At 39.5% G+C, this 13079-nt stretch overlaps 1 protein-coding gene across 10 annotated transcripts in view; it reads left to right on the plus strand.

Moving 5' to 3' along the window:
- Positions 1–13079, plus strand: part of LOC123785927 (uncharacterized) — a 98892-nt gene that overhangs the window by 46375 nt on the left and 39438 nt on the right. Inside the window, exon 4 of one of the 10 annotated variants that reach the window (XR_015725185.1) lies at positions 867–10921. The exons of the other annotated variants lie outside the window; for them this stretch is intronic. The gene's annotated coding sequence lies outside the window, so the exon portion shown is untranslated. Of the gene's footprint in view, positions 1–866; positions 10922–13079 lie in introns of those variants that run through there. 10 annotated transcript variants of the gene reach the window in all.

Raw genomic sequence — 13079 nt, forward strand, 5'->3', positions numbered from 1 at the left:
ATTCAGAAATTATCTATAATCTCATCTACCCTTAGGCACAAGAGGTAGGGAGACATCCATCTCAGGTGTCCATATTTAAATCCTAAAGAGTTTCAGTTGGGGGCTGTCTGTGCTTCCACTTGCCTTACACCATATTAGGAAGAAATTACAAGATAGGAACAGTCAAATCTTCTTGTGGAAAAGGAAATCACAGTAGAGGTAGGTAGGTATGTGAGGATGAGAGAGTCTGGGGTTAGGCATCAAATTAGGTGGATATCCTCACCAGCGGTGGAGATCATGCCTTCTCTGTCTTCTAGCGTTCCACCCCCAAACACTCCCCACCCCAGGTAAACACACACAACCTACTCCTTTTCCTGGAAATGTAAAGTACATGTCCCAGTTACTTCATACACACTGCAAACAGACTTCCTTTGTTCTCAGGATGTGTGCTGGACAGTAGAAGGTTTACACTAAAACATGCCATCCACCAAACTCCAGACATTCCACTTGAATGAAAGTGCTGAGTGAAAGGTTTGGAAAGATCTTCAAAAGAAGATCCAGAGAGGCAAAGTGTTCATTAATCGGGACTCTACAATTATAAGGATCTGAGGCCTTTTCCCATCATTAGGTTGAAGCAACAGCAAATAATCACAGCAGGAAGGAGCAGTGCATCACACCACCATGTTATATGCTTAAAATTGCAGTGGTAAATGGCAAAGTGATTTTTTTAAAGAAAGAAAGAGACCAAAAGGAGGGTCTTAGGGACCAACTGAAGAGAAGGCTTGATAGTCAAAACTTACAAAATTATGGGATACTTTCTGCTCTTGAGCATAATGTGAAATCTCAGTGAGTAAAAGGATTGATTGAAAAATAAATGTTGTCTCCAGACTCAACATATGTCTCTCATGAATCCATGCAAGACCCCTTACAGTGGAGTTGTGGCTTGGACAACATATTTGCTGCATGAGGTTGCGGTATGGATATGAAGGACATGATGGAGGGAAGTGATATGGTTAAGAGGAGGGCCAGCTTCATGGGTATGTAACCTGTGCTCACAAGGGCCCCACACTTGGTTAAATGCTCTGCTGTCATCGTCTTGAGATTATTAATAATTTTTGAATAAGGGCTCCAACGTTTTCATTTTACACTGACCCTTCAAATTCTGTAGCCAGTCCTAGTGAAGAGAGAGAACATCTGAGTCTGAGAGACCTGGGTTCAAATCCAAGCTCTCCCACTTAGCTTTATGATCTTCGGCAACTCTTTCAGTCTCTCTCAATCTGTAAAATAGGAACCATAATGGTACCTATCCCCTAGATAGGTAGAAGACTAACAGAAGACTAAAGAAAGGCTAAAAGAAGCAATATGTTGTGAAGACAAAAAACCAATATAGCAGTGTTCAATAGATAGTGTTATCAATGACAAAGATCTGGATGACATTGCAAAGACATCAAGGCACCAAGCAGTGCTGGTGTAGAATTGTTTTCTAAATTCATTTTTACTAACACATTTCTGTTCTGGGTGTGTGTATTGATGTCACCATCCCTGTGGCAAGACAGGCCAAGATAATTTTCTTAATTGCAGGCTTCACTGACACATTTTGTGCCAGAACCGAAGGAGAGTAGGTGTTATTTCAGATCTGTGAATCATCACACACACTCATGCATCACATATTTCTTATAGATTTAAAGAGTTGAACTCTAACCAAGATAATGGAGACATTATTTTAGAATGTAGAAATATGCCCATATAAAGGCAACTTGCTATTGAAAATACTTCCTTCGCTGCGTGGGCCCGCCAAGTCATTTTATTTGCCATACAGTTATTTAATGCAACGTTCTCAACCAAAGAAGGTGCAAATCAAAAATATCACCAGACCCATTTTGCTAGGACTACATATTAATTATCACCTTGTCATGAATAAATTGATTGTATTGTATTAGGACAGGGTTTGGGCTAAATGAGGAATGAAATGTGGAAGTAAGGCTGAGTGGATAGGATTTTCTTCCATTTGACTAAATACCCCCTATTAATTCCTTGCTTATTACTATAATTAAAAGTAGTCTTTGGCAATGCATGTCCTTTTAAAATTATTTCTGAAGTTGAGAACAAATTTTTTAAGTGTGCAATGGAATTTTTTAAAAAATGCTTTAATGTATTAAATATGCCATGACTATTCCACTTAGTGGAAATACCTTGGCTACCATACTGTGATAAGGAACTTTCCTCCAAAAAGGTGAGTCATAGTTCTGGAAGAAAACTCTTCAATTGCTAGGAAGACAAAATTGCTCATGTGATGTGGAAGTGAATTCTTTCTCCCAACCAAGGCTAGTTCCACGGTTGCATGTGAAGGTAAATTTGCTTTTCTACCTTGTTCTATACATTTTAACCTGGGCTTTACTCCATCACTAAATATAATCTGACAAATGCAGCATTATGGATTTAGGGGTGACTGTCCCTAATTTTGTATCTTACTTTAAAAAAAGTCTTTTTAAAATTGTGGTAGAACCTATATAACATAAAATTTACCATCACAACCATTTTTTTAAAAAAGATTTGTTTGTTTATTTATTTATTTATTTAAGTAATCTCTACACCCAACATGGAGCTCAAACTCATGACTCCGAGATCAAGAGTCACATGCTCTACTGAGTGAGCCAGCCCCCATCATAACCATTTATAAGAAAAGATTTATTTATTTATTGCGGTGAGGGGGCTGAGGGAGAAAGTCTTAAGCAGACTCCGCACTGAGCACAGAGCCTGAGGTGGGGCTCAATCTCGTAATCCTGAGACCAGGACCTGAGCGAAACCAAGAGTTGGACACTTAACCAACTAAGCCACCCATTGCAACCATTTTTTAAAAATATTTTATTTATTTATTTGACAGAGAGAGACACAGTGAGAGAGGGAACGCAGCAGGGGAGTGAGAGAGGAAGAAGCAGGCTCCCAGCAGAGGAGCCCGATGTGGGACTCGATCCCGGAACGCCGGGATCACGCCCTTAGCCAAAGGCAGACGCTTAACGACTGTGCCACCCAGGCGCCCCCAACTGCAACCATTTTTAAGTGTACAGTTTCAGTGGCATTAAGTACATTCACATATATTGCATTTTCTTAGAGAATTTCAGTGCCTAAATATGGAGAATTGTTGCCATATCTTTATAATTAGTTTAGACACTTACAAAAGGAAGTGACAGGCTTGCCTCTGAAATTGCCAGGGAGTGCACCATTGCAGCTTATGAGAGAGCACCCCACACCAGGCAAGGGTGGGTGCAACTCAGGGTTCAGCAAGAAGCAAGAAGGGACTAGGACAGAGGTTTCCTGAGATTGTAGATGTGTCAGTCTCTGTCCAGGGATAGGCTAGAAATAGTGAACTTGGTGCTGTCTCTGGTCCTTTGTAAATCTTCCCAGCAAACTCTAAGATTGCCTAACCGCCTCAGATATTTGCCTTTATAAATCGTTTCTCTGTTCCATGCAGTTGTATCTTTTCCCTCTGTTGGCTTTCTATCCACATATAAACTCACTAAGTGTCTTTTATTTTAATAAAACAGAGAAACCAAACCAACCAACAAACAAACCCTCTCTTGTCAAAATCCTCCCTTGTTAGCCCCCCATTCTTCTAATTTTTTTTAATGTGCTTTTTCCCCCTTTCAAAGCTATAAAAGCCAATATAGACATGGTTTAAAGTGTCAAATTATCTTCCAGGGCATTTCACAACAAACAACAGTCCCTGCCCCTCTGCTTCTTACTCCCCAGAAACAACCGTTTTCCACTCTTATAATGACACATGCATTTTAAAAATTCATCTCCACATCTCAGAATCACACTCTTGTTCACATTTTTCTAGCTTTGGCATTTAGTAGCTCTTTCAGATTGGTTCCTGTGTCCCTTTTGTTGTCTGAGCACTTCCTTACTTTCTGGTGCTATACTTACTTTTCTCCAAGCTCATCTTGTATTTTCCCTGCCGAGCCCGAGAATCAGCCATCTCTCCAAGGAGCTCTGGTTCTTTCTATTGGAGAACAGTTTTTAGAAACCCAGATCTGGACACAAGTGTGTTTATTGCTGTTGGCAGGGACGGGAGACCCTGCTTTTAGACTTCCTCAGTGGACAGAGCGAGGAAATCTATGCATGTATATACAAATATCTATAATTATCTATTTATCCATCTATCTATCCATTGTATATTAAATTAAACATGAGTTCATACTGATGTCCTCAACTCTAACTTGGATTTATTCTAGCCTCTCCCCTTGTTTATTTGTAACTTTTTCCTTTAATTGTGAGGAATCTGGTTCCTGTTATCTATTTTCAAAAATAATTTTTCTAACCCTAGAATATATGTGAAGTACTTTCAGAATTCTTAACCTGTATCCCTGTAAGAAACCAATTTTCAGACCAGAGTACAGTGTTTATATATAATTCTTTTTATCTTCAGCTTTATAGTTTCCAATCAAGACACCATTTTCCAAAGTTATGTTAGATCATTTCCTTCCCCTTTCAGAAAGGTTATGTCATGCATTTGTAATACAGTTAGATTCATTTCTCACAGTCTGCATTCCATTCTAGGATCCTCTAATATCCTGGTTGATTTTTAAAAAATTTGCATACATTAAAGTTCATTCTTTGTAATATACAGTTCTATGTGTTTTGAAAAATGCAGAGTTATGTATATACCACCCCAGTGCTATATAGAACAATCCCATCACTCTAAAAATTGCCTAATCTCTAATTCGACTTTTGATTGCGCTATCAAATTCCTTTAAAGAGTTGTGCAATACCGTATCCTCCACCAGGGGGCTCCACTGGCTCACAATTATGAGGCAGTAGAGCTATTTCTGAATATCCCACTGAAAAGGATTGGAAGGATGGGTTAGATGAGAGTTACTTTGAGGTTGATGGAAGCAGGTGCCACATGGGGGCAAGATTAATTCTAGGGGACAGGAGAGAGAGCAATTAACTGTGGAGGTCTGACTGTATGGAGGTCTTCAGCCAGACAATGTGCTGGTTATCAATTTATTGCTTCTCGGTTCCCTTCATGGACTTATCTGTTAAAATGGGTCTGGGCCCTTTAAATATTTTTCCTTTGGTAGCTGGTTCAATATTCTATCGGTAGAGGGCGCTGGAGAGAGACATTGAAGGAGAACTGGGCTTACCTTCAGCTCCTGTCTTAAATAGCAGTGGTGTGGCTGGGAGCCCCAGACGGCACAGCCTTGTTGCTCTGCATGGGCATGCTCGGGGCCCTATCAGGCTGGCTGTCTAGTGAGCTGGATGTTCAGCCTTTGTCCTATTCAGTGGCTCAGAGCTGCTTGGTCCAAGCCCTATGCAGAGGTGTACTAAGTTCTTGCAGAGGGAAGGTTCTGCTGGTTTCAGCCAGCCCCTGCAGTGCCCACAGCGACAGCCCAACTCCCTCTGGGCACACCTCCCTAACCCCCTATGAGCTTTACCTCACCTGTGTCCCGTGACTGTCCTGACATGGACACTGTGCATTCCAGGCTTCAAACCTGCAGTGGCCCTCTGCTCTTTGCCTCTCTCTGTACCCGTTTCCCTCTGTACACCCAGCCTTTCCACTAGCTCTAGCTGGCCTGGGCCCAGAAGGTTGTTTCTGCTTCCCTGGCAACTCTGCGCCTTCTCTGGCCTAGGCAGATTCTCTGCCATCAGGTGGGCTGTGGTCGCACCTTCTTCAATGAGATTTGAAGCTTGACCTCCTCCAAGTTTTTCTTTTTTTGGTTCTTTCCCTTAGTTCTTCATTACCTATTATTAGAGCTCTTCTTCCATCTTTATAGTTACTCTCCTATCATTGCTCAAAAATTCTTTATATTAAACTTCACCTGTTTAAATTATTCTGTGGTCCCTGCTCTTGATTTGACTGTGACTAATTAAAATCTGTTCTCACTGGGAGAGAGCACAGGTGTTCTCGGTCTTTTGTTAAATCTCATTTCAAGAAAGAGAAGAAAGCGATTTCCTGTCAGGAAACTCGATGATGATACTGGCCCAGGCTCTCTGGGTAGAGGATCCAGTTGGTAGAGAAACCCTAACCGTCCTCAGGCCCCAGGCCCTAGGTCCTGGCTTGTAGCTCAAGGTAGAGTTCTGAAAAAGGGAGTTTCCTGTACGATGAAGGGACAGCTGCCGAGTACATGCCATAACTTGAGCTAGTAAAGGTTCAAAACGTTTGTCAGACTTTTGCCTATGGTGGAATAAGAGAAGTTATTGTGGAAATAGTATCACTTATACTGAAATGTAAAATACGGCTTCTTTTCATTGAGCTTGACACTTAAAAATAGCATAGTAGCCATATAGTTTCTAAGTTAGGCATGTTTTAATATGAAAAAAGGGATTCTTCCTTTGCTTCTTCTTGATTCCTGCCAATAATGCATTTCTAATTTTTTCTTGAAAAAGAAATTTTTTTGAAAAAAGTTTAAGTAGGCTCCACGTAGGGCTCAAACTCACAACCCTGAGATTAATAGTCACATACTCTACTGACCAAGCCAGCCAGGCACCCTATCTAACTTTTTCTTTTAAAGAAAATTTCCTGTGCGCACACCTCCCTAACCCCCTATGAGCTTTACCTCACCTGTGTCCCGTGACTGTCCTGATGTGGACACGGTGCATTCCAGGCTTCGAATGCACAGTGAAGGGTCCGAAAAGGAGGTTTGAAGCTCTTATAAGATTCTGCCGACAGACTGATCTTATATTAGATTTCTTGAATGTCTATTTCTCTTATTCTGCATAGTTTCTGGTTTTTACCTGGTTGTGGTTTGAACAGTCTTGTTAACATAGCAGTATTTTTTGTTAGCCATGCTCTAATTAAACAGTGAGGCTGAGATCCTCCAATGTTCCTTATTTTTTTTTCAAATTTTTATTTAAATTCTAGTTAGTTAACATACAGTGCAATATTGGTTTCAGGAATAGAATTCAGTGGTTCATCACTTACATACAACACCCAGCACTCATCACAACAAGTGCCCTCCTTAATGCCCATCACCTATCTAGCCCATCCCCCATCCTCAGTTTGTTCTCTCATTAAGAGTCTCTTAGGGTTTGTTTCTCTTTTTTCTCCCTCCCATATGTTCATGTGTTTTGCTTCTGAAATTCCACATATGAGTGAGATCATACGGTTTTGTCTTTCTCTGACTTACTTCGCTTGGCATAATATACTCTCGCTCATCCATGTTATTGCAAATGGCAAGATTTCATTCTTTTTGATGGCTGAGTAATATTCCCTTATGTATATATACCACATCTTCTTTTTTTTTTTTTTAAAGATTTTATTTATTTATTTGACACAGAGAGAGATAGCCAGCGAGAGAGGGAACACAAGCAGGGGGAGTGGGAGAGGAAGAAGCAGGCTCCCAGCAGAGGAGCCTGATGTGGGGCTCGATCCCAGAACACCGGGATCACGCCCTGAGCCGAAGGCAGACGCTTAAGGACTGCGCCACCCAGGCGCCCCTATACCACATCTTCTTTATCCATTCATCAGTGGATGGACATTTGGGCTCCTTCTATAGTTTGGCTATTGTTGATAATGCTGCTGTAACCATCAGGGTTCATGTATCTCTTCAAATCAGTATTTTTCTATCCTTTGAGTAAATTCCTACTAGTACAATTGCTGGATTGTAGGGTAGCTCTATTTTTAACTGTTCAAGGAACCTCCATACTGTTTTCTAGAGGGTCTGCACCAGTTTGCATTCCCACCAATAGCACAAAAGCATTCCCCTTTTTCTGCATCCTTGCCAACACCTGTGGTTTCTTGTATTGTTGATTTTAGCCATTCTGACAGGTGTGAGGTGGTATCTCTTTGTGGTTTTGATTTGTCTTTCCCTGATGATGGGTCATGTTGAGCATCTTTTCATGTGTCTGTTAGTCATCTGGATGTCTTTTTTGGAAAAATGTCTGTTCATGCCTTTTGTCCATTTCTTGACTGGATTTTTTTGGGGGGTGTTGAGTTTGATAAGTTCTTTATAGATTTTGGATAGTAACCCTTTATCAGATATGCCATTTGCAAATATCTTACCCCACTCCATGAGCTGCCTTTTAGTTTTGTTGATTGTTTCCTTTGCGGTACAGAAACTTTTTATCTTGGTGAAATACCAACAGTTCATTTTTGCTTTTATTTTCCTTGCCTCTAGTCATGTGTCTAGTAAGAAGTTGTTATGGCCAAGATCAAAGAGGTTGCCGCCTGTGTCCTCCTCTAGGATTTTGATGGTTTCCTGTCTCATATTCAGGTCTTTCATCCATTTTGAATTTAGTTTTGTTTATGGTGTAAGAAAGTGGTCCAGTTTCATTCTTCTGCATGTGGCTGTCCATTTTTCCCAACACCATTTGTTGAAGAGACTGTCTTTTTTTCCACTGGATATTCTTTCCTGCTTTGTCAAACCTCCAATGTTCCTTGAAGTTCTCCTTGGTTAATTCAACCACATCCATAAATCTCTGATTATTGTATCAGACAACAGTCTTGCTCATAAAACAAAGTGTGTAACCAAGGTAAGACGATTGCTGACAACCACATACCTAAAGAAAGAAGGAACAAAAAACTCATCTGAATATGGAAGTCTTGTTTAAAGGACTTGCCATCTTTCCCATTGTTTTTCTATATTTGTCCTCATAGTACTCAAGTGAGGTAGGAATTACTTTGGAGATAAGAAAACCAAGCTAAATAAATTGGGAAGATTTGTCCAATAAATTGTTGGTGTTCACACTTAAACGGGAAGCTGTATTCTAATTCTCTGGCTAGTATTCTTTACTTAAATATTTACTAACTTTAGCTTTTCCTCAGTATAGGAAAGAGCTGACTATGCAATTACTAGTTTTTCTTGAATGAGATAATTTCTTTTTTTCTAGATCATCTGTCAGGACTGGTAAAAATTAAGTATTATTTATTATAATAATAATGATAATAAAGCAGTAACACTTGCACAGCATTCTATTGTTGATAAAGAATTTTGATCTATATTATGCATTCTTAACACCTCAAAAATATTTGCTAGGTAGTAGAAAAAGTACTCTTCTGTTTTGTAAAGGAAAAAAAATAGAGGCTCAGAGAGGTTAATTGACTTCCCCAAGGACATACAGTCAGTGTTCAGGTAGAAGCTGAATTTGAACTCGAATCTATCTGACTCCTGTTCTCCTCGCCATTCTTTCCTCCATATATTACAAAATAGCCAAAGACACGTTAAGCACATCTGTTGTTAAGCAAATTATATGCACTCAGAGGTCTGGTCTGGTGGAGAGAACAAAGCTTCCAAGTGTTCCAGGCATGAGTCTAATTCTGAAGTCAAGTAGAAAAAGAGTGGGCACAAACTAAAATTAAATGGAATTCTATAACATGTCTTGTAATAAACACGCAGACTTATTATGTAGATATAGTGCCCTCAGATATAGTACCCCCATATGTATAATGTAGATATTATTATTTCTCTCATTTTATATACATAGAAACAGATGCTCAGAGAAGTTAAGTAAATAATCTAAATTCAGATCCCTTGGATTCCAAAATGTGTGCTTTCTTTGGATTAATGCAACTGACTTCAAGAGAGATATCCATCTGGGAACTTTCTCTAGAGAACAGGGGAAAAGAGCTGGCCCTCTTCCATCAGCTTGACTGCACAATGAGGCCCTTCTTTGAAAAGGATTAGTATATTATTAGAGAGTGGAACCAGGGAAGCCACCAGTCTGTTGTTGATCTGATAGGCAACGGAGAGGACATCACCATTCATGGCCTTATATCATGGGCAATGCTTCTGACTTCTTTGTCCATGGTCAAGGATACAACCAGGAAAAAAAAAAAAGCATACATTCTTTCCAAAGTTTTTCAACATCAGTAGACAAATTTAGGTTAGATAGTATTCATTAGCAAGGGCTCATGATCACTGTGTGTAGCAGAAGTATAATTGGCTATACTACTTACATTTCTATTTCTCTTTTAAAAAATTACTGAAAGTATGAAGTTAGGGGCGCCTGGGTGGCTCAGTCAGTTACACGTCTGCCTAAGGCTCAGGTCCTGATCCCAGAGTCCTGAGATTGAGCCCTGCGTTGGGCTCCTTGCTCAGTGGGGAGTCTGCTTCTCCCTCTACCCCTCACCCTGCTCGTGCTCTCGCTCAAATAAATAAATAAAATCTTTTAAAAAAATGAAAGTATGAAGTTGAATTCTAGGCGATTAAGTGAGCATAAAATGGGACCATGTATTCTTTGACCAAATGGTGTCTTTATAATGATGCGTATTTCAATGGCACATTCTGGATTTTCTGGGACAGCTTCTGATTTCAAATTACTTATTATTTTCCCCAAAAAGCATTTCTGCTTATCTGGGTCTAGATTATTTATTCAGAAAGTAGTAAATATATTGCATGTTGTTCTTGAAGGCATTTCAGTTGTCATTTCCCACCTTTACTTTCACAGTTTTCTGCTATATCATCTGTTGACTCCTGCATTAAGAATACAAGGGTGGGAATGCAAGTTGGTACAGCCACTTTGGAAAACAGTGTGGAGGTCCCTTAAAAAGTTAAAAATTGAGCTACCCTATGACCCAGCAATTGCATAAATTGCATAAATAATGGGTATTTACCCCAAAGATACAGACGTAGTGAAGAGAAGGGCCATATGAACCCCAATGTTCATAGCAGCATTGTCCACAATAGCTAAACTGTGGAAGGAGCCGAGATGCCCTTCAACAGACGAATGGATTAAGAAGATGTGGTCCATATATACAATGGAATATTACTCAGCCATCAGAAAGAATGATTACCCAACATTCGCAGCAACATGGACGGGACTGGAGGAGATTATGCTAAGTGAAATAAGTCAAGCAGAGAAAGACAATTATCATATGGTTTCACTCATTTATGGAACATAAGAAATAGCAGGAAGATAGGTAGGAGAAGGAAGGGAAGAATGAAGGGGGTAAACAGAAGGGGGAATGAACCATGAGAGACTATGGACTCTGGGAAACAAACTGAGGGCTTCAGAGGTGAGGGGGGTGGGGGACTGGGATAGGCTGGTGATGGGTATTAAGGAGGGCACATATTGCATGGTGCACTGGGTGTTATATGCAAATAATGAATCATGGAACATTACATCAAAAACTAAGGATATACTGTATGGTGACTAACATAACATAAGAAAAAATTATTAAAAAAAAAAAAAAAGAATACAAGGGAACAGGAGCACCTGAGTGGCTCAGTTGGCTAAGTGTTGACTCGATTCCAGCTCAGGTCATGATCTCAGGGCACTGGGATCGCCCTCCCCCCCAGTCAGGCTACATGCTCAGCAGGGAGTCTGCTTGAGGATTCACTTTCCCTCTGCCTCTGCCTCTCCTCCTTCTTGTTCTCTCTCTCTCTAAAAATAAATAAATAAATAAATAAATAAATAAATAAATAAATAAATAAATAAATAAAAATACAGGGGAGAATTTACCAAAACCTTCTTTAAAATTAAATTAAAATTAATTAAAATTAAATGGAAATTACAGCTATTTTCCAAATAAATCAGGCAAAATAGCTTTCTAGTGAGTCCTCCCCCGCCCCTAAGTATATGGGTACTTGGGAAGGATATATGAATTTTGACTTGAACCATAAAGTACACTGTCTAGTTTTATTAATAACTATGCAACCTGCCCCTGGGGGTTTTCTGGTGCTGAAATTTTTCTTACTGTTTTCACATTTTGTTTTGCAGCTATGCATTTCTCTCTTTTTTTCCCTACCTAAAAATCCATATAAGTACCAGAGTTTATTTTTAACTAATCATAATTGTGAGTAAAGAATCATGGACAGAGAGGGACATCTGGGTGGCATGGTCGGTTAGTCTGACTCTTGATTTCGGCTCAGGTCTGATCTCGGGTCATGGGATCCAGCCCTGTGACGGGTCTCGTGATCACTGCAGAGTCGGCTTGAGTTTCTCTGTCCCTCCTCTCTGCCCCCCCCCAAAATAAATAAACAAATCTTTAAAAAAACTCATGGATGGAAAACATTTTGTTTGCTCCTCAAATGCTTCTTGAAATCAGTAATTAGCTAAAGTGAGTCTTAAACATAAATACTGAATTTTAATGAATATGTCCTCTTTAAGTTCCTCGGAGGTTTTGGTCTGTAAAGTTACCCTCAGAATGGCAGAACCTATCACTTAGAAACAGTTTGAGGAGAAAATGCCCATGTATAGAAATGAATATTTTCTTAAAGATTTTATTTATTTATTTGAGAGAGAGAGAAAGCACACAAGCCAGGGGAGGGGTAGAAGGACAAGTAGATTCCCTGCTGAGTGGGGAGCCTGACTTGGGGCTCAATCCCAGGACCCTGAGATCATAACCTGAGCCGAAGTCAGATGCCCAACTGACTGAGCCACCCAGGCACCCCTAGAAATGAATATTTTTTTTAAAAAAAGTAAATATTGAGCCTATGTTTGATTAATCCAACTCTGAGATAGTTGTTTACTGTTACATAGTCACTGACAGACTTTGTCCTATCAGGAAGGTACATTTTATTATGCTAACAGTGTATTTACTCTAGATTATTAATAGGTTCTGAATTCATAAACTTCTTTAATGTATATGTATTTATTGTTTGCAAACTATCTACAATACTCTTGTTTATAGAATACTTTGGCAATTTATAAGGTAAAATATAGGAATTACTCACATAAATTAGGAGTTAAAGCAGAAAAGGCCCTGAATGATGTAATGGAGTCAAGGTCTTAGAGGGGATTGAGGGAGAACCAGGCCAAGGCAGAACAGAGCAAACGAGGCTTTTGATTTGATTATCAAATGGCAAACAGAGAGGTAGTTGTAAATATGGAGAATAAATAAACATTCAGAAAACAAATATTTTAAAATATTTCATGCTTTGGGGTATTCTCTAATCACACATGGGAAATAGGAGAGAACATTTTTCCCATTGTGAGTAATTCTTTGGAAATTCAAATACTGGTCTTTGAAGGAGACAGGGCATATGGAGCCATGAGCTCTTTCTAAACTCAGCAAATGTTGACTCTCTGAAAAGAATTTGAACTAAATAGAGTGTTGGCATTAATGCGAAAGCTAAAACATGAATAATCTGTGGATTTATCCTCATTGGTTCTTTTCTTTAGAGGGAGTACAGTATAATTTTTTTAAGAAAGATTTT

The sequence above is a fragment of the Ursus americanus genome, chromosome 7, assembly GCF_024610735.1.
Source record: "Ursus americanus isolate L20-20 chromosome 7, mUrsAme1.1.p, whole genome shotgun sequence".
Taxonomy (NCBI): domain Eukaryota; kingdom Metazoa; phylum Chordata; class Mammalia; order Carnivora; family Ursidae; genus Ursus; species Ursus americanus.